The sequence below is a fragment of the Mytilus californianus genome, unplaced genomic scaffold (genome assembly GCF_021869535.1).
Source record: "Mytilus californianus isolate M0D057914Y unplaced genomic scaffold, xbMytCali1.0.p SCAF_7, whole genome shotgun sequence".
NCBI lineage: Eukaryota > Metazoa > Mollusca > Bivalvia > Mytilida > Mytilidae > Mytilus > Mytilus californianus.
In genome coordinates this window covers 31,515,935-31,543,778 of record NW_026262723.1, presented here as the reverse complement: position 1 = coordinate 31,543,778, position 27,844 = coordinate 31,515,935, and the positions used below count along the sequence as shown (strand labels likewise).

The following is a 27,844-nucleotide window of genomic DNA, read 5'->3' as shown; positions in this document are numbered from 1 at the left end:
CAATGTTATATATATATATAACTTTCTAAGCCATTTCTACAAGAATATTGATTGATAGATTGTTTGATTAAGGTCCATTATATCTGCGTCATCTCTTAAAATTAATTGTTCTTTCTAAAGCCCTATTAAAAAATCAATTTTGGGATTTTTCCTTCGAATACTAAAGTATCAAGATCCTTTGCCATTGTTTTATCTATGGGTATCAATTTTGCACCTCCAAGTCATCCTTTCAGAACACCTCATAAGAATTCATTGAAACTTTCATATAATTCTTACCCATATGAAGCCATTCTGCACCTAATCTTTTATCTTATGCTCAGAATTATTTCTTGAATTTTACAAGGCAAACCTGATAATATGGGGGCGTGGGATTGGGGAGGGGTATCATTTTATGAGCTCTGCTCGCAATACCCCTTGTTATCCTCCACCGAAATTTAAAATGAGCATGTAGCCGTGGTTTTGTCTGTCCGTCCGTCCTAGCTTTCACCAGTCTGTGTGACCAAAAAAATGGTTTTCGGTTGATAACTTGAGTATCCCTTGCTTTTATTAAAAAGAATTTCTACAGATGAAATATATAGGGAAGGGGGATAACTTTCTTCATTGTTGGGTCAATATGTCAAAGTTTAAGGTCACATTTGAAAAAAAAATCATTGCCGTATGGTATAGCTTGAGTTTCCCCCGCTTGATTAGATAAAAACTTTTACCAATGGAAGATCTAGGGGTGTGAAATAAGCTTATTGGTGAGTGTGGATCCATTAAGTCATAGATCAAGATAACTGTCAATGAATTAAGTAAAAACAAACATTTTTCAAGATGGTAACTTTAGTTTACTTCATTGACTTGAAATGACTTTCATAGATGAAAATATAGAGAAAAGGGAACCCTATGATTTTTTTCAAATGAAAAGGTAAAAGGTCTAGGTCATAACTTTAAGCGAGAGGCTACTTTTTAAAAACAAATATTTGGAATTTGTTGTTTCTTCGTGATACTGTGAGGTACACTTGCTGGATTTTCATAAAACATTCATGTTTTACTTTTATAAATTGTAACTTGGATGGAGAGTTGTCTCATTGGCACTCATACCACATCTTCCTATATCTATAAATACGTTGGCAGAAAAAAGAAAGGAAACCGGCTGTCAGTCAGAAGTCATAGTTGCTAAGGACAGTTGTAACAGTACATAAAATGAAACTCTGCTAAATCTTGGTTTCTAAATAAAATTTCTGAAATGTGGCTTATAATATTTCTTGAATATTTGTACTGGGCATGTGCTTCAAACCATGGCTGGTTAGCCAGTGTCTATGGAACAACAAGGGCCCTGAAAGGGTTTCGGTATATCATGGTCTGGCAGTTAAGTGTAAAGAAAGTCCTGGCCCAATGTTTTTTTTCTAAACAAATGTGCTGTGCTCGAGGAATATTAGTTTGCAGTGCAAGCTTTTCATTTATTTTTCTTTACTGTAGGAGCGACTTTCTTGTATAAAAGAGGGTGTTGATAGGGGTTTACAGAATAGAGAATAATGGACAAAAATGTAAATAGAGAAAAATGGACCATAAAAAAAATAGAGAATAATGAGGTGCTAAGATATAAAGAATAGAGAATAATGGGCAAAAAGTATAAAGAATAAAGAAAACTGGCCTAAAAATTAAAGAATACAGAAATGAAGGACCCCTATCCAGACCCTCATAAAAGGAGAACATATGGAAGCACATGCATGTGTCATATATTGTGATAAATGCATTGTTTAGTGCTTGATAAAAAAGAAGTTTTAGCAACAAAAAAAATCAAAGGTAAATTAAATAAATTCCATAAAACGTCACAAATTAAAAACATTAGACTATTTCAACCAACGGAACGAATGGAAATAAATGTCATTTTTTTTACTTGGTACAGGCATTTTCGGGTTACACCTGGTTTTATAGCTTTTTAAACCTCCCACCTGTATGGCAATTATTTTAAGTTCCGTTATATTGACAACATTATGTGAGACACCCGGACAGACATAATTGGTTAATGTGACACTATTTGGGAGCTAGCAGCCAAAACTGTGATCAAATTAGCATGATTAGAGTCCAATATAAATCAAACATTTAACCAAGCTGTTTCCGAGTTAAGAGGGTGTGGATGGGGGTTTACAGAATAGAGAATAATGGGAAAAAAATATAAAGAATAGAGAAAAAAAGGACATAATAAAATAAAGAATAGAGAATAATGAATGACGAAGTGCTAAAATATAAAGAATAGAGAATAATGGGCAAAAGTTTAAAGAATAGAGAATAATGGGCAAAAGTTTAAAGAATAGAGAAAAATGGACATGAAAAAAAATAAAAAATAGAGATTAATGAATAATGAAGTGCTAAAATATAAAGAATAGATCAAAATAGCCTAAAATATTAAAAGAATACAGAAATAACGGAATCCCCTTCTAGACTCTCAGTTAAGACTTCTTTCAATAATAAATTTAAATCCAAATATAATTGAAACCAATACAAAGCAAATTGATTAAGGACATATAAACCTTTTAATGTTGACATTTAAACTTGATCAGGTGTAAACATGCTCGAGTAAACATGTCTTTATAATTCACATCCTGGTACGTTATACGCAGCCATTTTGAGATAGTGAGGGAAAATGATTGTTTGACCATACAAATAACAGCTAAGGTGATTTGTTAAACTAGGAGTAATGTATATATTTCATAGATTTTACTCTACAATTTTAGTTTGATCATGTAATAGTAACGTATCACGCTTTTCATAAGAGATTGGTTAACTCGGAAGTGGTAAAGGCGAACACATTTTTGAGAAAGATATTTGTTCTGCCTTGTAGAAAACAAATCTGTTCATGTTTTTCATTTCTTCGTATGCTTAAAAATAAATGAATGAGGCGAAAACTATTTAATTTAAGGTCCACTGACAAAACTATCCATTCACAGCAACAACTAAAACTTCAGTTTAACAAAAGACGCTGGTATGAGGTCCTAAAATGATCTCGAGTTTATATGAGGGTCCTTCACTTCTGTATTCTGTAATTTATTAGGTCAATTTTCTCTATTGTTTATACGTTTTGCCCATTATTTTCTATTCTTTATACATGTTATATTTTAGCACCTCATTATTCTCTATTCTTTATTTTTTGGTCCATTTTTCTCTATTTTTTAGGAATGTTTTGTCCATTATTCTCTATTCTGTAAACCCCCATCCACATCCTCATATATAACAGAATGTCGCAGGACAAAAAGTCACATGACAAAAGGTCACAATTCCGATTATTTTTCTTTGAATAAGAAAACATTTTTTTTTTTTATAAACAATTGTGAGTTTTCTTAAACATTTATATATAAAGCAACTTTGAAAACAAAATGTATTCCGAAAAATCAATAATGATCAAACAATTGTTCAGAAAATAATTGGTCAAAGTGGCTTTGTACTTAAATGGCTTCATAGTGCCAAGACATGTGTCCTTTGCATGATTAACATTTTATAATTCTTCATTTATCAAGGCTTATGAACAGTTTCCTAAACAGTGAAATAAATATATATGAAATAAAAAGAAATTTTTGTTGCAAGAACTTTCTCTTATATATTTAAATAATTATAAACAACACTTTCTGTCCACTTAAAGAAATGATACTCACTCCATTAATATCAAATTGCAAAAGTTGAGTTAACACCTTTTAAAAATTTCACAATAGTTCCCGTTTGTTTTCCATCTTGATGTCTTTGTTGCTCAGTCTGTAGTTTTCTATGTTGTATGAAAAGACAAACAACATTCCACAACACACAACATAGAAAAAATGAAAACACACCAATCCCACAAAACACGAAGGAGTGATCTCAGGTGCTCTGCAAGATCTTAGCAGATCCTACTCTAATATGACACCCGTCATTTTACTCCTATAAAATATATTGATAAGTTACACTACAAACTATTGAAAGTCTGAAATGGCCTATATTTGTACTCGACTGTACTGAATTTTACTCGACCAGTCTGAATTGGTCTGAAATTTACTTGATTATACTCGACTGTAGTCTGAACCATACTTAACAGTCTGAACTTGTACTCGACCACACTCGACCAGTACTTAACCATTTTATTTGCGTCTGAGCCATGCTCGACCTAGTCTGAACCATACTCGACCTAGTCTGAACCATACTCGACCTAGTCTGAACCATACTTGACCAAGTCTTAACCAACCTAGACATATTTTTTGTATCTATCTATTGTATTTCGTCAATTTAGGAACTGTTTTTAACAGCTATTTCCCCTGGCTAGAAATTTGAACAACAATTTGAAATTTAAAATGTATTCAATATGGCATTGAAACCAAAATTTCACAATAAACATAATATAAATTCAACACCATAATTATCAACTCTTACATATATATATATCACCTTTAAAATAAAAATAGAACAAGCTGATCCAATAATCTCAAAACTGAATTGTGACTTATATTTTCAATGTTATTCAAAATTTTTTAAATGTTTCAGATATATTTTATGGTTACTGGACAATTTTCACCATTTACTTAAGCCTTGTATAGATTTATGGTGTCAGTTGAGTTTAGTTTAATGCAGTGAACATTTTTTTTTATTAAAATATATTTAGAATAGTATATAACATTTATAAAGCAACTTAATAAATTTAAAAGATCACACCTTTGTTTTGTAAAACCAAGAATTTAATATAATCATGATAATAGAACTTCCGTAGCAATCCTTGATAACCATTTAAAAAAGGAAATGTGTTCGAAAGTTGCAGAAAAAATTTATTTCAATTAAATTTAAATAACTTTTTTCAAAATTAAAGACATGGCATACAAGAAGAACTTTAGTAAGGTTTAATTACCTCATTACATGTGTGTTTTACAGGTAAAAAGAAAGCCCTATTTTTCTTAAACTCGTGTATTACTCAAAAAGCCTTGCGATTTAAGTTTTACAGGATGTTGCAATTTTTACTGAATGTTAATTAGAAATTAATTCTCTCTGACCAGGAGTGATCTTTTTAATGAGTTTGCCCCAAGCAGGAGGTATTACTTTATACTTTACCACTATTCAGTAATTTTTTTTTTATTTATTTCTTTAACTTTTTTATCCCTTTTTGATATATATTATATATATTATATCCCAAATTATAATAAGAATAGATATATTTCTAATAATTTATAAGGTTAAACAATTTCAGTGATTTTTTTTTTGGCTGTTGTTAACTCATTAAAAAGACAATTATATAACTATTGTAGGTAACCATAAACCTATGTAGTTTTTCTTTAGGAATTTAGGAAAATTAAGTTTAAAAAAAAATAAACAAATGCCAACCAAGAAGCACTTTAATAAGGTTTTAATACCCTCAGTAAAGGTGTGGTTTTTTAGGTAAAAGATTTTTTTTTTTAACAAAACTCTAAAACTTAAAATTAATATAATTAAATTATTATATAAGATAATTTGATTTAACTATCTCTATTTGATAAATGTAAGAATCATGTAAGGATGTCAGAATATGTTTTATATATATCTTTATTTTACTGTGGCTATTATCATGTCAGAAAAAAAGAAATTAATTTTAACAGCTAAAATTAAAAAAAAGTAGAGGTTATTTGGTCAAGTATGGTTCAGACAGGTCGAGTATTGTTCAGACCTTTGGTCGAGTATGGTTTAGACTGAAAAAATAGGTCGAGTACAGATCGAGAATGGGTTAAGACTGTTTCAGACTGGTCGAGTAATAGTTCAGACTATTTTCAATGGCAAAGATAAGGGTCAAGTACAAATCAGTACGGTCGAGTATGGTTAAGACTGGGGTCGAGTAATGTCGAGTAAAATTCAGACCAATTCAGACTGGTCGAGTAAAAATCAGTACAGTCGAGTACAGATATAGGCCATTTCAGACTTTTACTGGTTTGTAGTGTTATATCAAGTGTTTAGGCATCACGCAAAAGCGGCTTGATAATTGACTTTTATCTAACCCTACATGTCCTAAGAAATTACCAAATTCGTAAACTATTGGTCATCTAAATTTTCTAACCCTGAAACTCGACTGAGTGTGCAACTTTGAAAATGAATCAATATTTTCATGTCAAAGTATAGACACGACTTTTACCGGTGTAAGGAAGTTTCAACAAATTGTGATAAGGGGTTAATGAAGAGTTACAGATACAAAATGGTTACCCTAAAAAAAGCAATGGTAAAGTTCATGCTTAAATGATATATAATATATTCTTTATCAAAAATGAAATAATCTTTATGCGTCCGAAACGCCCTCTTCTTGAATTACCTCCCCTCATCATGAACAATGGTCTGGATGGGGTCCTTCATTTTTATGTATTCTTTAATTTTTAGGCCATTTTTCTCTACTCTTTATTTGTTTGTCCATTATTCTCTATTCTTTATTCGTTTGTCCATTATTCTCTATTCTTTATTCCTTTGACCATTATTGTCTTTTCTTTATTCGTTTGTCCATTATTCTCTACTCTTTATATTTTAGCACCTCATTATTATCTTTATTTTTTTGGTCCATTTGTCTCTATTCTTTATATTTTTGCGCATTATTCTCTATTCTGTAAACCCCCATCCACACTCTCATGAACGCTTAATGCCAAATACTTGAAAGGTAAAATAAAACACGAGTATCTTCTGAAAAACGAAATTCAACCAGTATGCATACATTCCGATTGCAAGTATACAATAAAACACATTTTAATTGAATGTATAGACTTTTCCGATATCCGGGAAAAAACATGTTAATGTAAATTATATGTATGATTTATTTAATGATATTCCTGTTGAAACAATTGTTCCTTTTTTTTGTTGTATTAGTTTAAAACGATTTTAAGTTTTTATCATGTTATCTTATTGATGAATTTTTATTTGTAAATAAGTATTTTGGCTTTAAACTAAAGTTTTAGTATATTGAAAAGACTTTTTGTCTGTTTAAAAAAAACAAAAACGTTTTGTTATAATATTTAAAATAGCTCTCGCCACGATATAGCCTTTTGTGCTGATGCGGCGTAAAGCAATCACCAATCTATCAATCAATCATTGAAAGGTCAACTTTGTGCGACCGAATTGGAACCTTGTATAAAGTGTCATGATATCCTTTAAGTCTTTATGATGCTATCCATTTCATGCAAGCTAAATCTTTTATATTTTTTATGAAGAAAAGTAGATGTAAGGTGAACGTCATTGAGTCATCAAACCAACTACACAAAAACATCATAGTACAGGAAGAGGTTGAAATCCTTTCTTCAAAAATACACAAGTATCTTATATATATATATAAATAACCATAATTTTAAGCTTCACGTAGCGCTCAGAATAGAGTCAACAACAACCATAAAACATCTGCCATCGAAGCAATCTTTCTGGAGTCATTGAAAGAAACAATAAAAATATATTAAGTAATAAACTAAAGTAAATTTCTGACGGGGTTGTGTTTATATTTAGGTTATGGCATCAAGTAAACCTGTACCATGTGGACCATGTAAACAGGAAAAAGAAAACACTAAAGCTGACATATGGTGTTACAACTGTGATGAAGGATTATGCTCATCATGTTCTTGTCATCATAAAAAGTTTATATCAACTCGTGATCACAAGACCATTGATATTCAAATCTACAAACCTCACATCGGCCCTATCACAACAGAATGCGACAAACATTATCAACAGTTCAACTTGTACTGCCCAGTCATTTAATGCCTTGCTGTGATGAATGTATTTCCACTCATCATTCAAAATGTTTTGGAATAAAAAGTTTAACAGCTGTAGTGGAGATTACCAAGATTGATACATCAAAAGAATCAATAGATAAAGATATAAACTCTATCTTACTTTTCTTGAATAGAATGGCTAACAAAAAATCATGTAACATAAAGAAAGGAGAACAACAATGCGAAAGCATAAATGAATCGATCGGTAAAATTCGGGAGGAATTCAACAAACATTTAGACAAGCTAGAAAAGAAGCTATGGAAAGAAGCAGATACTGTATGGGGTCAAGAGAAATCCAAATTGACAGGTTTCATTACTGAAATTGACGAAAAAAAGAAAAACTTAAAGAAAATGCAGGATGATTTACAAACAGTTACAGAACAGACTTCAATACTTCAATCCTTTTTTAGGGGTACATCAGATTGGAGAAATCGTACATCAATATCAAAGATATAATGATGATATGGAAAACAATGACGTGACATTTGAAGTTGATATCCAAATAGAGCAAATTGGTGAGATAGAAAAGATACTGTGCGACCTACAATCAATAAAATCCTTAGGAGAAATGACGGTCTCTAAAACCGAAATAGCCATTAATAGAGAAACAACTGTAAACAGGGAAGCACAAGTTGTAACACGAACACAATCCTGCATAGACAAAATGACAATGCATATTGAGACAAAGACAAAAATAGAGGTCAACATAAAGACGAGTATTGGTGACATGATTTGTCTGTCTGATGGAAGAATTATACTAGTTGAAGAGTTTGGTAATGTTTTCCTACTTATTTCGGATGGCAAAATTCATAAAACAGTTACCCATACCTGGTAACGCCGTCTGTGTTACACAGATCAGCAAGACTACGATTGCCAAAACTTATCCTGAAGAGTTTACCATTAAGATCTTCAATATAGAGGATGAAACTGTGACCAAACTTATCAAACTAAACAGTTGCTGCTACGGCTTATCATTCTCCAATGAATCTCTTCTTGTATGTTTAGGTAGTAATGAAATCCGTATTATAGATTTGGAAGGAAATACACTGAATTTATTACAGGTTAAGAATAAACTGTATATGCAATACTAGTACCTTGTTTTCTCTGATGACAGAGTAATCTATAGTGACCATTTTGGTAATGCAGTAAACTGTATTGATAGATCAGGTCAACAGATCTGGCAATATAAACAGGACTTATCAGGTCCAGAAGGACTCTGTACAGATACTTCTGGTAATATCATTGTAGCAGACTTGAGTTCTAAAATAATAGTAATATCAAAAGATGGACAGGATAGTAAGGTACTGGTTAGAAAAGAGGATGGATTGAATTATCCGAAGTGTATTTATTTTAGAAATAATAAATCTTACGGTTTTGTTTGTAACAGAACGGGCAAATACTTTGCAAAATACAATCTTAGTTATGACTAGATATATGCACTGAACATTAGACTAGTGATAATATAATACTTGTCAATAAAAGTACAATGTACAGTACGCATGAATTAAATTATGAAGATCAATTATATCTTTTAAAACATTTGAAAAGTGATAGATTAAACTTAATCAACAAACTTGTATGGATAAATATTGAAATAACGATGGTTATGTTTTTGAGAAAAAAAATATATGTCAGCAACAAAGTTGTGTTGTGTAAACACAGGTTACAAATAGTCCTTACTATAATATTTACAAAAGAGAAATATAAACAGCAAGATATGTCCTTTTCTTGATTAAGATATTTTATCTTCACACGGGGAACCTTATACAATTATTGATATTATGACAGAACGATTTTTCGTTTCCTATTGTTAATTTTCCTTTTTTGTATAGTGTTGTTCTTTTAACCCATCTTACAGTGTTTATTATATATATATATCCCAACTCGTTCGCTATGCCCATGTCTGTAGCGACTTTATGGATTTCAATGAACGTAATATATGTATCACTGGTAAAATATCAAATCAGGGATTTGGTTACCACAAACTGCTTAAAACATGTACTATATTCTTTCATAGATAAAATTGAGAATGGAAACGGGGAATGTGTCAAAGAGACAACACCACCACAAACAAGCAGAAAACAAATAAACAAAGATACAAAGATTGGTTTGAAATTTTGGTTGTAGACATCTTATTACAAACCAGATATCACATCCTAATGTTATTTATAGAATCCGAACATTTAGATACGATTTGTGTAAAATTATCGATACTTTATGTAACTTATTTATTCAAGTCAACACTGTAACAAGTTCTTTGAATATTGTATAATCGGAGCGAATGTTGATTTTCTTGTCCTAATTTAAAACATAACTTGATATTATTTCTATACAGCTTTGAAAATGTACGTTTCTACGTTCTGTCGATATATAAAATTGAGAATGAAAATGGTGAATGTTTCAAAGGAGCAGAAAAAAATGGGTCTTCAACACAGCGAGAAAATCCCGCACCCGGAGGAGGGCTTCAGCTGGCCCCTAAACAAAAATGTGTTCTAGTTCAGTTATAATGGACGTCACACTAAACTCCAAAACATAAAAATGAACTAAGATTAAAAAAACATACAAGACTAATAAAGACCAGAGCCTCTTGACTTGGGACAGGCGCAAACATGCGGCGGGGTAAAACATGTTTTGTGAGATCTCAACCCTCCCCTATACCTCTTACTAATGTAGAATAAACAAACACACAGCAATACGCACAGTAAAACTCAGTTTAAAAGTAGTCCGAGTCCGATATCAGAATAGGTAACAAAAGAAACTAAGCAAAATAACAATGATACATAAATTAACAAAGGACTTCAAGGAGTTACTGACATGCCAGCTCCAGACCTCAATTAAACTGATTGAAAGATTATGTCTTCGTCATATGAAAATCAAGCACAATCCGTCCCGTTAGTGGTTTAGTAGCATAGCATCATAGAATATATGAGAACAAAATCCGTATCATGCCAACAACTGGTTTTAGAATAAATGTGTTTATTTCTGATGCAAAGACCCTATGAGTGAATCAATATTGATACCAAAATATGCCATCTTTAATAACCTGACAACAGTATCGTAACTATATCCCTTCTGAATAAGTCTGTTTAAAGGTTTGGTTAGCTTTTGGGGTGAATGCCGACATTTTTGTGCTTTGCAGAGAATATTACCATAAAAGATTGGACGTGAAATACCTGAACGTATAAGATGTCTGCATGTTGATTTATATTTGAGAATGATGTCCTTGTACCGATGATAAAATTTAATAAATGTTTTGACTAGTTTGTGATATCGAAAACCCTGGTGTAATAATTTTTCAGTAATACAGATATTTTTTTCATTAAAATTAAATACGTTGTTATATACACGAGCGAATCGAACAAGTTGAGATATATAGACACCTTAGGATGGTTACAAGGGAACTTCACTATCTAAAAATGGATAATTAGCAAAAGGATATGAAAAATCGTCTCTTTTTTTTCGTCAATTTTGGTATTAAGATTTCCGTTTAAGATAAAGATATCAAGATCCAGGACAGGGCAGTGTTCATTGTTAATGTTAGCTTTATTTAAAGTCAGTTCAGCATAATAAATCACTTCAGTGTACATACTGAAGTCGTCATTATTGAGAGCCAACATATCCAAATATCCAAAAGTGTTATTAGATTTTTGTACCAGATGTTGTTTCGATCGGTCTTTGCTGGATTAAGTCATAAATTGTAACTCACAACAATACAGAAACAGGTCCGCAATGAGTAGTGCACAGTTAGTCCCCATTGGAATTCCGATAACTTGAAGATATACGGAATCCATAGCGAAAAAAAAATGTTACCTAGTAAAAATTCAAAGGCAGTTATCGTATTAAAGCAGGTCCAATTGACATGGTTATTTTTCTTTCATGTTACTAAAAATTGACCTAAAATAGCTTGAACATATATATTCGCATTCTGACTTTTTAAATGCTCATTTAATTAGGTGTGTGAATTTTTCTTAATGAGATTATGAAGCAAAGTGGTATATAGGGTAGAAAAATCAAAACTTTGAACAGATTCGAAATCACACATATAAGCATGCAATTTACGTCCAACGAATTTTTGACACTCCAAAAAATATTAATTTCACTATTTTCAAAGGCCTTATTTGAACAATGTATTACCAGGTTTTTGATTGTACCAAGTGTACTAGTAAGTAGAATAGACAGTTTAGTAGTGGAACAATGGCTTGAAGACGAAATAAATCTATATTTGATATATATCACATATAAATATATATTGGGCTTTGCAAAAGATAATGTTTTTCATTGACTGTTTCTGGCGTCTTTACTCACCAATAAAATATTTGTGTCTGCTTATATCCACGTCATTTGACTTTTAATCTAAAGGTATCTCAGATTAATGTAAAACTATAGTTAAAACAGAAACTGCACATAATCAATGATCCATGCAAATAAGGTCAAAAGTCACAGTATTCCTTCAGACGTACATGTAAACCTCTCAATTATATTCTACACACCTTTGTTGTTGACATTTCCTTATAGAACCAGAAAAAATTGAAAAATTCTCAAAAACGTATAAATATTGATTACTGATCGAACTATAGGTCAAGGAGAAGTGAATCCTGTTGAACTTTATACAAGAAATATAGATGTCGTATTATTACAGTCTTTAGGCGGTAATTTGAACCATGAACATTAATTTAGTTCATGGACACGGCATTTCTACAGTTCTACATAAGGAAAGACTTTATAAATGTATGGCATGCCATAACCACTTTAAATAAATAATAGAAAAACAAAGGATATGGGACGGGGTATCCATTCATGACACAAAATCATTACATGCACAGTAAAAAACACACAAAAATCAGAAGAACAGCGCTTTTATTGCTGTTCTTCATCTTAAAGTCAACGTGAGGCCTTCAACAAGGACAACACAAACTCACACCTCGCTGCAAGTTCAAGACGGCCCATAGCACAGTCTTGTGCGGTTAACGTACCCTAGTTTATCTAACTAAAACATGACTATTGTTTCTTTGAACATTACAACCTTTGTCGGAAATGATATAATTTATCGACCTCGTTTTGTCCATGTAACTTCATACTGATAATCCATGAGGATGTGGATGGGGGTTTACAGAATCCATGAGGATGTGGATGGGGTTTACAGAACAGAGATTAATGGGAAAAAACGTAAAGAATAGAGATATATTGACAAAAAAAAAAGAATAGAGAATTAGGCGGTGCTAAAATATAAAGAATAGAGAATAATGGGCAAAAAGTATAAAGAATAGAGCAAAATGGTCTAAACAATTAAAGAATACAGAAATGAAGAACCCCCGCCCCTCCCCCCATCTAGACCCTCATCTATCTGTTCTCATTTTATTGGTAGAAAGCAAACAAACACTTTCTTTCATCAACCACGTTTTTTAACTTTTAACAAAGAGATACTTTGGCGATCCTACCTTTTATACTAGTTGGGTAAATGTTTCCAAATATTGCTGGTCACAATCGACAGTCACAGTTGATGTTTCTAAAACGCAAGATAGGACTATGTTAAGTGCCTTAGAAAAAGGGGGTCATAATGTAATCCGTGGTCATTTCTTGGATTTGGCACCGACCATTTATCTTTTGTTGGAGGGGGATGGACTTTTTCTCGGAACACAATTAATTTGGTCGACTAAAATAAAAATAAACTTATTCTTTCCATAACATTCAGGAATTCGATTTTGTTTGAAAACTGGGGAACATGTATATATAAATCTTTCAAATGCAGAAAAACTCTTGCCTGGGAGAAGATGAATTATTAAAAATAAAGGATGAATAAAGATCTGTTTATTACCATTATACTTTCCTTGAGATATTATTTTCAACATTGCCTTATACCCTACACCTCTCAAGAAATTACTCATTGAAAATTATCAAAGTAATCACTATATTATTATCATTTATAATTGTTCATCTGATTTGCCTAAGTTTAAGTAAAGTTCAAAAGAGTTTATGTTTGTCACTGTTAGTTTATGAAAAAAAGTATATGCATGTCGCCTGTCTAATGACAGAAAAATATAGAAAGGTGTATACGTATTTTTTTTTTAATATTTTACAAAAAATATAAAGGGAAATATCATTGACTTTAACAGTGCTTAACTATTAAAGAATATAATTAAATGTGGCTTAGAGAAGAAATGTACGAATTCCATTCATAAAAAAATCCACCAGCAATGACATCGACCAAGTTGTTGTAAAAACACAGCAAACACATATCCGTGTTTAAACAACAAGGTCCCTAAAAGGGTTCTATATTTCATGGTCTGGCATTTAAGTTTAAAGAAAGTCCTGGCCCAATGGTATTTTCTGAACACATGTGCGGTGTTCGGGGAATATTACTTTGCAGTGCAAGCTTTTCATTTGTTTTTCTTCGCTGTAGGAGCAACCTCCTTGTATAAGGGAGAACATATGGAGGAACATGCATGTGTCCTATATTGTGATAAATATAATGTTTAGTGATTGATAAAAAAAGACGTTTTAACAAAACAAAAACAAATGGAAATAAGTGTCAATTACTTGGAACATGAATTCTCTGGTTAAACCTGGTTTTATAGCTTGAAAAATCTCCCACTTGTATGGTAATTCTTTATAGTTCTGTTAAATTGACAAAATCAGGTGAGACACCCGCACAGACATTATTGGTTCATGTGTCAATATTTGATACCCAGCAGCCAAAACTATGATCAAATTAGCATGAATAGAGTTCAATATAAATCAAACATTTAACCAAGCTATTTCCGACTTCTTTCAATGATAGATTTAAATCCAAATAATTGAAACCAATACAAAGCAAATTGATTCAGGACAGATAAACCTTTAAATCTTGAACTTTTAACTTGATCAGATATAAACATGTCTTAATTCCCATCCTGGTACGTTATACTCAGCCATTTTGAGATAGTGAGGGGAAATGATTGTTTGACCATAAATATAACAGCTAAGGTGATTAGTTAAACTACGAGTAATGTCTATATTTTCATAGCTTTTATTTTAAGATTAGTTTCATCATGTAATTGTAACGTATCAAGCTTTTCATAAGTGAGTGATGAACTCGGAAGTGGTGAACAGGTTGGGGACAACCCGCCAAATGTGGAACTATTCCCCAAATGAGTAACAATCCCTCATTTGAGTAATCATTTGATAGTGCTAAAACAAAAGTTTCTGAAAATGTGTCTTTTTACATTAAATGGCACAAATTTATAGAAAATGGAACAACTTCTTCCTAAGAAGTATATTTATATTATGGGTTTTTAAAAAGTTAGAAGGTTTGAAAATTGTCAATTTTTCGAGGTTTTCATAGGGCTATTCATCTTTAGGGAAATTTGCTGCATTTTTCATGAATATGTGCCATTTGAAGTAAAAAGAGTCAGTAAAGAAATTTGGTATTTTAGCACTACAAAATGATTACTCGAATGAGGGGTTGTTACTCATTTGGGGAATAGTTTCCCATTTGGCGGGTTATCCCCAACCTGGTAAAGGCGAACACATTTTAAAGAAAGATTTACTCTGCTCTATGTAGAAAGCAGATATGTTCATGTTTTTCATTTATTCGTGTGCTTAAAAATAAATGAATGAAGTGAAAACTATTTAATAATTTGAGGTTCACTGACAATACTATCCATTCACAGCAACTACTTAACTTTTAGTGTAACAAAAGACGCTGGTATGAGATCATAAACTGATCTCGAGAATGTATGACAGAAAGTTGCAGGACATACAGTCACAAGTTCCGATTATTTTTCTTTGAATAAGAAAACACCTTTTTCATAAAACATTTTTTTATTTTTCTTGAACTTTTATTATAAAGGAACTTTGTAAACAAAACATATTCTGAAAAAAAAATGATAATGATGAAATAACTGTTAAGAAAGTAATTAGTCAAAATAACTTTGTACTTAAATGGCTTCATGGTGCCAAGACAAGACATGTGTCCTTTGTATGATTAAAATGTTATACTTCTTCATTTCAAGACTTTTAAACAATGTCATCAACTGTGATATGGATACATGAAATAAAAAGAAATTAATGTTTAAGAACTTTCTCCTAAATATTCAAACAATTATAAACAATTTATTTGTGAATTTTCGTCCTGTTTAATTTGTGACTTTTTTCCTTGTTCTCTCTGTAACTCAGTCTGTAGTTTTCTATGTTGTATTTTTTAAACTGTTGTTTCATTGCCATGACCATAATCGTGATTGTGTCCTCGATGTATGAATTTGAATGTCCAATTGGGTTTCGTTCGCCTCTCTTTTATTGAGTGGCTACATTTATCAATTAAATTAATAGATTTATTTGCTTGGAGCATATGCTCTTAGCTTGTTAAAGACCTCAAAGGAAACATAAACATGAAAACGATTTTGATTGGTCCATAGGTAGTTTTTCTTTAGGAGAAGATTATTTGAATTATGGATCAATATCATGGATCATCCCATGTTTCCTCCTATCTAGTAGCCAAATTCGACTATACATTAAGAATAAATTAACCAATATGATTTCACTTTATCTGTTCTTGAAACTAAAATGTAAATTTAATTTGGTATTTAGCTTCTACAAAAACTTTAACCTCCTCAAAGCGTTTTTTTTAATTTCAAATTTATGCAAATTACAGAGGTCACTTTATTTAAAAAGGCCTATTTATCAATATGATATAAAAAAAAATAGAGTTACTGCGATCAAAGTTCAACAAAATTATACCCCGCTCTTGCAAAGAACATGTTTAAGTGAGGAAAACATGAAAAAAATAATACGGATTAAAAAAATAATATTATAGAAGTTGCGCAAAAGCAATCTAAAGAAGCACTAGCTATGAGATATAGAAAAAAATAAAATGTGATTTTTTTTGTTCAATCATTAAGGAAAGTAAAATAGTGAAATAAAAACAGGCTTTTAGCAGCCAGATTGGTTCAGTTTTGTCAAAATAAGCTAAGAAACATCGTTAATGAATTATTCACTTGCAAGTGAATAATTCGACCTCATTAAATCCGTATTCATGTGAAGTTCAATTGAACCTCTTAGCTAGAGATGGGTTACGCATGAACTAGGCGTGTTCAGATAGTAAAAGGAAAGAGTGTCAACATTGAAAGTGAAACAAGGGTAAACCATTTGATTAACTGATTCGATCTACAAAAACTCATTCTTGTACAGGTAAAAACGATTATTAACATATTGTTTTAACCTATAATATGAAATCAAACAGACCTAGGAAAATCCAATTGCACGAGTTCGCTATCTATTTATATCTATGTTTATGTTTATATCGGATTATATAACCGTCGTCAGTTTTCGGAAGGTCAAATTAGATGGCATCTAGACTAAAATACACACAAAATGCTGATACATAATTTCGAGTTTATGCATTGTTTTACTTTTTTTATTTGTATATACGTTTTAGTATGTTATAAGTCGAATATGAGTATTTGAGTCAAATCGGTGAACATAAATTTGACAGCTAGCGCCCCTTTTATGTAACAATTCTGAAATATTTGATAAAATTTTGATAAGAGGTTTAGGAGGTGAAAGGGATATTAATTCTGTAGTGGGCACATTATTTGTTGAAGGAAAATATGAAACTGTTTTTGATAAAACAAAAAAAGGATTTCGACAATAGCATTTCATGGATTGTGAAAAAAGTAGAGGCGGAAGATATTAAAAGGATATTTAAATACATAAGTCGAAAGCAAACTGACAACGCCATGGCATAAGACGAAAAACGAACGAAAGATAAACAACAGTCCACGAAATACAACATAGAATAAAAAAAAACAGAGCAACACACGAGTCCCACCAAAAACCGAGGGTGATCTCAGGTGCTCTGGAAGGGTTAGCAGATCCCACTCCACATGTCGTTTAACTCCTATATTTCGATAAGTTATATCAAGTGTTTAGGCATTACACAATAGCGGATAGGTAATTAGTTTTTATCTAACCCTACATAGCCTATGAAATTACTAAATTCGTAAAGTAGGTCATCGTGCTTCGAAATGTCAAAATGACTGGAAATGTCGAAATTGTGGTGAATCTGGACATAAACAGATAGATTGCACTAAAAGTGATTCAGCTGAAGGCGAAAACACACCGCATTATGACAACACAGAGTACAATGAAGATGATACTAATAACTATCTATCACATCAGTCAAACTCAGATAATAATGATGACATTAATGGAGATGAGATTCAACAACTAACAGATAGCGCACAGCCAGATGACTTGTCAAACTGCACTATAGACCAATCGCAGTCAATTTTGACCACTGCAGACGAAACAAATGTAGCGTTACAAAAAACTGATTCACCAGCAGCTAGACCTAAAGTTTTTCCAGCACGTAAAACAGGCCCAACAAACAAATTAACTAATCCTGATCCCGCCAAACAAACCAGGAATACGGGTCAATCACAAATGACGAAGTTTATGCATGTCACAAATCAGGAATCGCGTCCAACAAGGAAAAATGAAAATAAACAAGTCCATACGCCTGCAAAATCAACATCTGGACGCGGCATTGAAAAGTCACCAGTGACACCAACAGAGCAACTACACGATGGAACACGTAATAATGCAAACAAAAGTTTCAAAACTGCTTCCTACACATTGCGTTTTACCAGGGAATAAAGACCATGAATACTAAACAGACTTATTCTTTTTATTATAAAATTTAAAAAAAAACAAAAAAAAACTCATGAATTTGTACATATCTATTTTTAGTTTTCTCATAAGTCTATGTGTAAATTTCAAAAGCATCTTCTCATACTGTTTTTTTTCTTCAATAAATATAAATGTTTCAAATAATTCAAATGTTGGTAACTGGAATGGTTACGCCATTCAACATCAAATAACACCAAACCTAAAAGAGAGAAATAAATTCTTTTTCAAAAACAGTTTAAAAGCAAAACAAATTGAGTCTATTTTTGATGATAATACTTCTGACACATATCGAATCTACAGTATCTATGTTATTTATCGTCAGCTCATAAATATAATATATTGGAAAATAAATATTATTCACACTTGTAATACACTACAAAATTTAGACCTGAGCTGACTCCCAAAAAATTCAAATACAGCTTTATTTTCAGTTAAACTGTTGACTTATGTTATTGTATATACCTGTATATGTATTCTATATAATTTTTCATCATTGTACATTTCCATCTCTATAAATTGTTATTACTGTAAATTTTATCTTTCAAACTTTGAATGTACATTGTATTGCATGTCAAAGTTTGTAAACAAAGTTACCCAGATGACCCATATATTGACACATGAAAAATGTATACATTATAGTGTATCATTAGAGTATGTTGTGCAATTAATGAATTGTTTATATTCTTTTTACTAAATGAATTGTTTAAATGTTTTTTACTAAACAGATGTTTAAAAAGAAAATTCTTCTCTAAAGGGCTTACCACTTTTATATACATAAATAAGAATATTTCCGACATCTGTTGTTACATCCACGTTGTAGACTAAATTTGTATTTTCTTTTCAAACGGGATGGATAGAGACACACACACGTTCATTTTTATCTATAAAGAAGTCACTCCTAACTATCCTACTACCTGTCGATACATTTATTTTTGGCATTGCACAAAACATGTCTTCTTTGACTGTTCATGACATTAAAATACTAAATCCCTGGGATGTGTTTTAGTTGATTTCAGTCTCTGATGCATGATGTTTTATTATTAATTGTTTTGGCTTTTAACTAGCTGTCAGTAACTGCGAGTACTCTCAAATCGTACTTTCTTTTTAATTTGACCTGTTGATACTATTTGTAATGCTTTTTTTGTTATTTAATGTTAACATTGATCTTGTTTATATACCAGCTTTGATTAATTGGTATTACTACAAATTTTCACTTCTTCGTACTATGAACATCAAAATTATTTCATTTCTCCTTAAATTCTTGCAGCTGTACAGGAAGTTTTCTCTAGCACTTATTGTATAGTTTTATTGTTGATATTCACCCCATATGTACCAAGTGTTAAATTAGTTTTATTGATATTAAAGAAATTTCTTGGTATTCCTAAACGGAAGATTTTATACACACAGAAGAAGAAGTATACTTAACAAAAAAATTATTTTCATTTACCTGTGTATAATATGACGCAGGTTTTTTCAAAAGTGATGATTTTCTGAATATTGTTTGGCATTTCACAGTTGTATCATACTTTGACTTTGTTTAAACCTGTTTATTTACTTTTGACCTTAATTATTTATCCCTTATAATTTTTATTGACTGTGTGTTTGCATTCAGGTATCACAGATCAAATTTATTCGTTCATTGTGTGTTAATTTACGTTTTTTGATTGAGTTAAGCCTTCCAATTGATATTTTATAGTGTGTCTTTCTATGTTGTGATGTTATACTATTGTTTCAGAAAATGGAGAAGGTTTGGTACCATTAAAACGTTTAATCCCGCTGCAAATGTTTGCACCTGTCCTAAGTCAGGAATCTGATGTACAGTAGTTGTCGTCTGTTTATGTAGTTCATACGTTTTTCTCGTTTCTCGTTTTAATATAGATTAGACCGTTGGTTTTCCCGTTTGTATGGTTTTACACTAGTAATTTTTTGGGCCCTTTATAGCTTCCTGTTCGGTGTGAGCCAATGCTCCGTGTTGAAGGCCGTACCTTGCCCTGTAAGAGTTTACTTTTATAAATTGTTACTTGGATTGAGAGTTGTCTCATTGGCACTCATACCACATCTTCCTATATCTATAAATATAAATATCACGTGATCAATATCGGTCTAGGTCAGAAACAGGTCATACTTATTTTAAAAGTGAAAACTCCCCAACTTTCAGAAAATAAACTAAATCAAACTTACCTATCGTATGACTATCGGGAAAAATCTTCACATCTGTTCTATTAACTGCAAAGGATTACAAAAAACTGAAAAAAGAAAAAGATTGATAGAATGGTCAAAACAACAAAAATGTGATATCATCTTAATGCAAGAAACTCACTTCGTAAATAATATGTCAATCCAATTAAAAGATGAATTTGAAGGTCAAATTATACTATGTAATGGAACAAGTAATTCGCGAGGTGTTGCAATTTGGCTAAAAAACATCAAATTTTAAATTAATTGACAGTTATAAAGACGAAGAAGGAATATTTTTACTTGTAAACATTGAAGTAAATGACAGCATATCAGCTATAGTTAATTTATATGCGCCTAATAACTCACACACTAGAAATAACTTTTTCAAAAACATTGAATTATTAGTCGATAAACATAACATTTGGCAACTAATCATGGGAGGTGATTTTAACGACATATTAGCTCAAATAGATTCAAAAAATAAAACTAAACAAAAAAATAAAAAAACAGTTTGCAACCTTAACAAATTAATAAAATCATTAAAAGTTATAGATGTTTGGAGAAAGAAAAACAAACATAGAACCCAGTTCACTTGGAGTAGAAAAGATAGATCTGAAGCAACAAGAATTGACTATTTTCTAATAGGACCTGAAGTTTATAAAAACTCCACTTCATGCGATATAAGGCCTATAGTTCTGCAATATACTGACCATAATTGTGTTTCATTAAAAATAGATATAAATAGAGGTCCTAAAGGCAGGGGGTACTGGTAATTGAACAGCAGTATATTAGAAAACGAGGCCTATGTGAAAACAATTTCTAATTTGATAACCAATTATTAAAATAAAAGTACAAACTATCCCGATCTCGACATACTATGGGATAATTTTAAAACAGAGGTAAGAGATATTTCAATTAACTATTGCAAATCCAAAGCTAGAGAGAAAAGAGATAAAATAGACATTTTAGAAAAAGACTTACAAAGACTTAATATCCTAGCTGATACTATGAACAATAATATAACTAAAAGAACATTATTACAAACAATAGAAAATGCACAAGAAGAATAAGAAAAGCTATACTTTGAAAAAATAAAGGGTGACCAAATTAGAGCTAGAGAAAAATGGATGGAAGAGGGTGAAAAAAAAATCAGTTTATTTTCTAGGTCTTGAGAAATCTAGGCAAAGCAAAAAAACCATAACATAATTATATGATGAAAAAGGGAAGATAACTAGAGATCAAGAAAAATATTAAACCTTGAAGTAAAATATTTTAAAGATTTATACACGTCAAGAAACCCAAACTTAGAAGAAATACAAAACTATTTAAATGATATTAAAAAACATAAAAAAATAAGTGAAAGTGAAGTGACGCTTGCGAAGGAGAAATAACTGTAGAAGAATGCACAGAAGCTATTTTTAAAATGAAACTAAACCGTGCCCTAGGATTAGATGGACTAAATGTTGAATTTTACAGAAAGTTTTGGGAGGACTTAAAAACTTTAATAGTATCTACATTAAATTATTGCTATACTAGAGGACAATTGTCAAACACACAAAAAATAGGTGTTATATCATTAATTTATAAAACAAATGACCCGTTGTCGCTTGACAACTATCAACCTATAACACTTTTGAATTATGATGTGAAACTTCTGACAAATGCACTGGCGCAAAGACTCAAACCTTTACTTCATAAACTTGTACACTCTGATCAAAAAGAATATATAAAAAATAGGTACATTGGTTTCAATATTAGACAGATACAGGATGCTATTGACTACTCAGAAAATTTTAAAATAGATGGAGCTGTTTTATTTTTAGATTTCAGCAAAGCTTTTGACTCTCTGGAGTGGATCTTTATGATTGAAACACTTAAAAAATTTGGTTTTAAAGAAAGTTTTCTTAAATGGATTCAACTAATGTATTCAGACATTAAAGGATGTATAACTAATAACGGCTGGGTTTCAAGTCATTTTAAAGCATTTCATGGAATTAAACAAGGCTGTCAGTTACCTTCTCTACTTTTTGTTCTTGCTGTAGAAATAATAGCAATAAAAATTAGAGAAAATAAAAATATCAAAGGATTAGAAATTAAGCTAGATAGTAGCACTTATACCCTAAAAATATGTCAACTAGCAGATGATACTACTCTGTTCTTACAATCTAAACAAGACATCACAGTAGCATTTAATATAATTGAAACATTTGGATACTTTTCTGGTCTTAAACTTAATAGAACTAAAACTGAAGGAATAAGGCTTGGCAAATTTAAACATTGTAAAGAAAAGTATGAAAATATTAACTGGTGTAATAATCCAATGAAACGTTTTGGGAATTTATTTTGGGCATAATAAATCAGAATGTCAGAAACTAAATATTGAAAAACAAATACTGAAATGTGAAAAAATAATAGCTAACTGTAGGAAAAGAAAACTAAGTATATTATGAAGAATAGTAGTCACTAAATCTTTAATTCTACCAAACTTAACATACAAAGTATCAAATACTGTCATACCAAAAGATTCGCTACAAAAATTCAAAACCCTCATATACAATTTTATATGGAATGGTAAAAGAGATAAAATTAAAAGATCAACACTTACAACAGAGAATAAAAAAGGGGGATAAAAAATGATAGACATTGATATGTTTATAAAATCCATACACATAGGTTGGATAACAAAATTATTTGATACTGAAAAGGAAAATTGGACAGTTATCCCAAGATTTTATTTAGATAAATTAGGTAATAATTTGATAATTTTTAAAATGAATCTAAAACATATAAATGATCTAGATAAAACAATTTTCAAAAGTCTACCAGAATTTTACCAAGAATTAATTAAAACTTGGATTTGTGTTAAAGGAGGTGCATCAACATACCCACAAAACTTTCTGCAAATAAGAAAACAGTTTATACGGGGAAATAATTTTATCAGACTAAATGGAAAATGTTTATTTTTAGAAGAATGGGTAAAAAGCAACTTGTTTTTCATAAATGATATCATAGATGATAGAAGTCAAATTTCAGATACATATATACTTTCTAAACTAAAAAATAAACATGATTGAATCAGGCAGATATCTTGCATTAAAAAAGCAATACCAAATCATTGGCTTACCACAATAAGTCAAGATAATTCAATTAAAACCAAAGTTAATATTCATAAAACCATAAATAGTCTAAAAATCATGCTTATTTTTGTTCGAGCATATTGTTTTTCTTTAATTGTTTAACATTTCTTACCGATATAACATGTTACTTTTATTATTCTTCCCTTAGTTTATTTATTTTGTATTCAAAATTATTTATTTTGTAAATATATTTCCTTTCTCTATTGGTACTGTACAGGTATACCTAACAACAAAATTATTTTCATTTACCTGTGTTTAAAGTTATTGCAAATGGATGGTATTTTTGTTCGAGCATATTGTTTTTCTTTAATTGTTTAACATTTCTTACCGATATAACATGTTACTTTTATTATTCTTCCCTTAGTTTATTTATTTTGTATTTACATTGTGTCATAGGTCAAATTTATTTGTTCAGTGTATGTTCAATGGTGTTAATATGTCCTTTGATTGAGTTAAGCTATTTCAGTTGATATTTTATAGTGTGTCTTTCTATGTTGTGATGTTACACTATTGTTTCAGGAAAAAGGGTGAAGGTTTGGTACCATTAAAACGTTTAAACCCGCTGCATTTGTTTGCACCTGTCCTAAGTCAGGAATCTGATGTTCAGTAGTTGTCGTTTGTTGATGTGGTTCATAAGTGTTTCTCGTTTCTCGTTTTTTATATAGATTAGACCGTTGGTTTTCCCGTTTGAATGGTTTTACACTAGTAATTTTTTGGGGCCCTTTATAGCTTACTGTTCGGTGTGAGCCAAGGCTCCGTGTTGAAGACCGTACTGTGACCTATAATGGTTTACTTTTATAAATTTTGACTTGGATAGAGAGTTGTCTCATTGGCACTCATACCACATCTTCTTATATCTATTAACCCTTTCACCGATAGCCGGCCTGACAGAAGCTATTCTGAGACGATGGCTTCCCTGGCTGTTATGACACAAGTGGGATATCTTCATATTAAATATCAATAAAAACTTGTCTGTAGTTATTTATATCTTTATATTATTCACTTACATCATGGACACAGTTTTGTTAACGTTTTGATCATTTTTCCTTCATAAAAAATCAAAATTTGCAAATTTTCGGCATTAGAGAGATGAAATTCTCGAAATTCGACTTTGTGACCCAAAATCGTAATTTTTTAACCCAAAACGGCAAAAGCTTGAAAAATTCAAGAAGGTTGTACAAATTCCTTACACTGAACGATGTCCATTCCAAGTGTTTTTGTACATAAAACGGCATTTATGTCAAAAAAGTATACTAGTCTGGCTTCAATTCTTCCATATTCTTTCAAAAAAAATGTTTCCTTATTTCAAATTCTAGTAGAATCCGTAAATTTCATCTGATTTTGACACGGTTTTCAGTAAACGAAAGCTTTTGTTTACACATTCATCCGGGTATTCAACAAAGAAAGATAACTTGTTTTTCCAATGTTTTTAGTGGGAAATGTAAACGTGGTATTCCGATCCCGGTAAACCGGGACTCGTCGTCAGCTGTCTGAAGCGTGAATCACGGTAAACCGGGATTCGTCGGCGAAAGGGTTAACAAAGAAATCAATTCTAAAATGAGTACAAAATAAATTTATAACATTATTATAAATGACAACAAACCACATAAATCAATAGGAGTTATAACTTGGGAAAAATTGTTTGCCAAAAACTTATATTTTAAACTAGAAAATTGTTTTAACTTTATTTTTTTACCTGACAATAAACTGAAAATGTTTAGGTGGAAATTAATTCATTTTATTCTTCCATGCAATGATTAATTAGTAAAATGGAAAATACTCTCAGATAATAAATGTAATCATTGTAGTATAAAAGAAGATTATGAACATTTTTTCTCTCTTGCAGCTACAACAATGAGTTTATATCAAAAATATTAAGCCTACTTAACTTCTTAGGTTTCAATGAAAGCATTCTAAATATGGAAAATCTTAAAAGATATATTAGTGTACAATACACACTTTCTATATTCTTCTTTTTTGTTTCTTTTTCTTTTTTTTGTAACTTTGTGTTGTATATTCTGATGTTGTGTATAATCATGTCTACCTGAGTAGTTTGTTTATATTTAAGTCAGAACTGCACAAAGTTCAAATAAGTGCAAACTTTGCTTATGATACAAAAATCAATAAGATTATGGTCAACTTACCTGTTAACAAAGGACAATTTGTCTAAATATTATATTCCGTAGTTATTCAAATTCAGTTAAAATAATCCAGAACATTAAAATCTCAGATGATGATAGCAAACACGCTGTATATTAACTAATATGAAAAACCATTATCGGATAGAAATGGAATACTCCGGTAAACATGAAATTATTTAAAATATTGTAATATTGTAATGTAATATCAATTTACTCTTATTAGATATTCTTCCTGGATACCTAATAACTAATATATCAGGGATACTTAGTGCAATGTTGTACACTAAGTAAATTGTTAACAGCAATAGTGTGCAATAAAATATACTAGTTACGTTAAAAAAAAAAAAAAAATCGTAAACTAGCATTCATGTAAATTTTCTATCCCTGAAACTGGACCGAGTTTGCAACTTTGAATCAATATTTTCATACCAAAGTATAAACAAGACTGTTGCCGGTATCAGAAAGTTTCAACAAATGTTATAAGGGGTTAAGGAAGAGTTGCGGATACAAAATGGGTTCCCTGAAAAGGGAATGGTAAAGTTCATGCTTTGGTGATATGTAATGTTTACTTTGTAAAAATGAAAATAACACTGCATAAATTTTATACGTCCAAAGCACTCTCCCTTCATCACGAACGCTTAAAGCCAAATAATTTAAAGCGAAGAATGTGAGGTACCGAAACAGCTCTAAAGTCAAAAGAGAGCTATAAGGTCAAAGGGGACCTACAATAATAGCGAAATTCATCGTAGGTCAACTTTGCTCGAGGGAGTTGAAACCTTGTAACTGTCATGATATCCTTTAAGTCTTTGTTATGCTAACCATATTATGTAAGCTAATTTAGAATGTTAATATTTTGTATGAAACAGTAGATTTAAGGTAAACTTCATTGAGGTAGCAAACCAACTACACAAAAAAATCTCAGACTTTCGTTAACAATACACAAGTATCGTAACCATACTTCAAGCTCTAAATAGCACTCGGAAAAGAGTTAACCATTAAAAAACTGCATTCGAAGCAATCTTTCTTTAGTCAGTGAAAAAAAACAATAAAAAAAGCTTTAAGTAATAACTGAACTAAATTTACTGCCGAAGTTGTGTTTATGTTTAGGTTATGGCATCAAATAAACCTGTACCATGTGGACTATGTAAACAGGAAAAATTAAACACTAGAGCTGACATATGGTGTTACAACTGTGATTAAGGATTATGCTCATCATGTTCTGGTCATCATAAAAAGTTTAAATCAACTCGTGATCACAAGACAATCGATATACACATCTACAAACCTCCCATTGGCCCTATCAAAACAGAATGCGACAAACATAATCAACAGCTTAACTTGTACTGCCCCAGTCATGTATTGCCTTGTTGCGATGAGTGTATTTCTACTCATCATTCAAATTGCACCGGAATAAGAAGTTTAACATCTGTAGTGGAGAAAACCATGATTGAAAAATCAAAAGAATCAGTAGATAAAGATATAACCTCCATCTTACTTTTCTTGAATAAAATGGCTAACGAAAAAACAAGTAACATAAAGAAAGGAGAAAAACAATACGAAAGCATAAAGAAATCATTCGGTAAAATTCGGAAGGAAATCAACAAACAGTTAGACAAGCTAGAAAAGAAGCTATGGAAAGAAGCAGATACTGTATGGGGTCAAGAGAAATTTACATTAACAGGTTTCATTACTAAAATTGAAGAAAAAAAGAAAGAATTAAAGGAAATGCAGGATGATTTACATACTGTAACTGAACTTTCTTCAAATGTTCAATCATTTCTAGGGGTACATCAGATTGGAGAAAAAGTACATCAATATCAAAGATATGTTGATGATATGGAAAACAAAGACATGGCCAATGAAGTAGATATCAAAATAAAGCAATTTGTTGAGATAAAAAAGATACTAAGCAACTTACAATCACTTAAATCCTTCGGAGAATTGGAGGTCTCTAAAACTGAAATAGTTATTAATAGAGAAACAAGTGTAAGCAGGGAAGCACAGGTAGAAACACGAA

The 27,844-nt window shown here is 31.0% G+C and overlaps 1 long non-coding RNA gene across 2 annotated transcripts; it reads left to right on the top strand.

The window, feature by feature from the left end:
* The first annotated feature begins 2,457 nt into the window (after positions 1 to 2,457).
* LOC127707891 (uncharacterized) lies at positions 2,458 to 27,844 on the top strand. 2 transcript variants are annotated; one of them, XR_007985072.1, is made up of 3 exons: positions 2,535 to 2,661; positions 7,441 to 8,337; positions 27,832 to 27,844. It is a non-coding gene; the product is annotated as an uncharacterized LOC127707891 (long non-coding RNA). The 2 variants fall into 2 exon arrangements; XR_007985071.1 differs by lacking the exon at positions 27,832 to 27,844 and having other exon boundaries at positions 2,458 to 2,661; positions 7,441 to 9,348.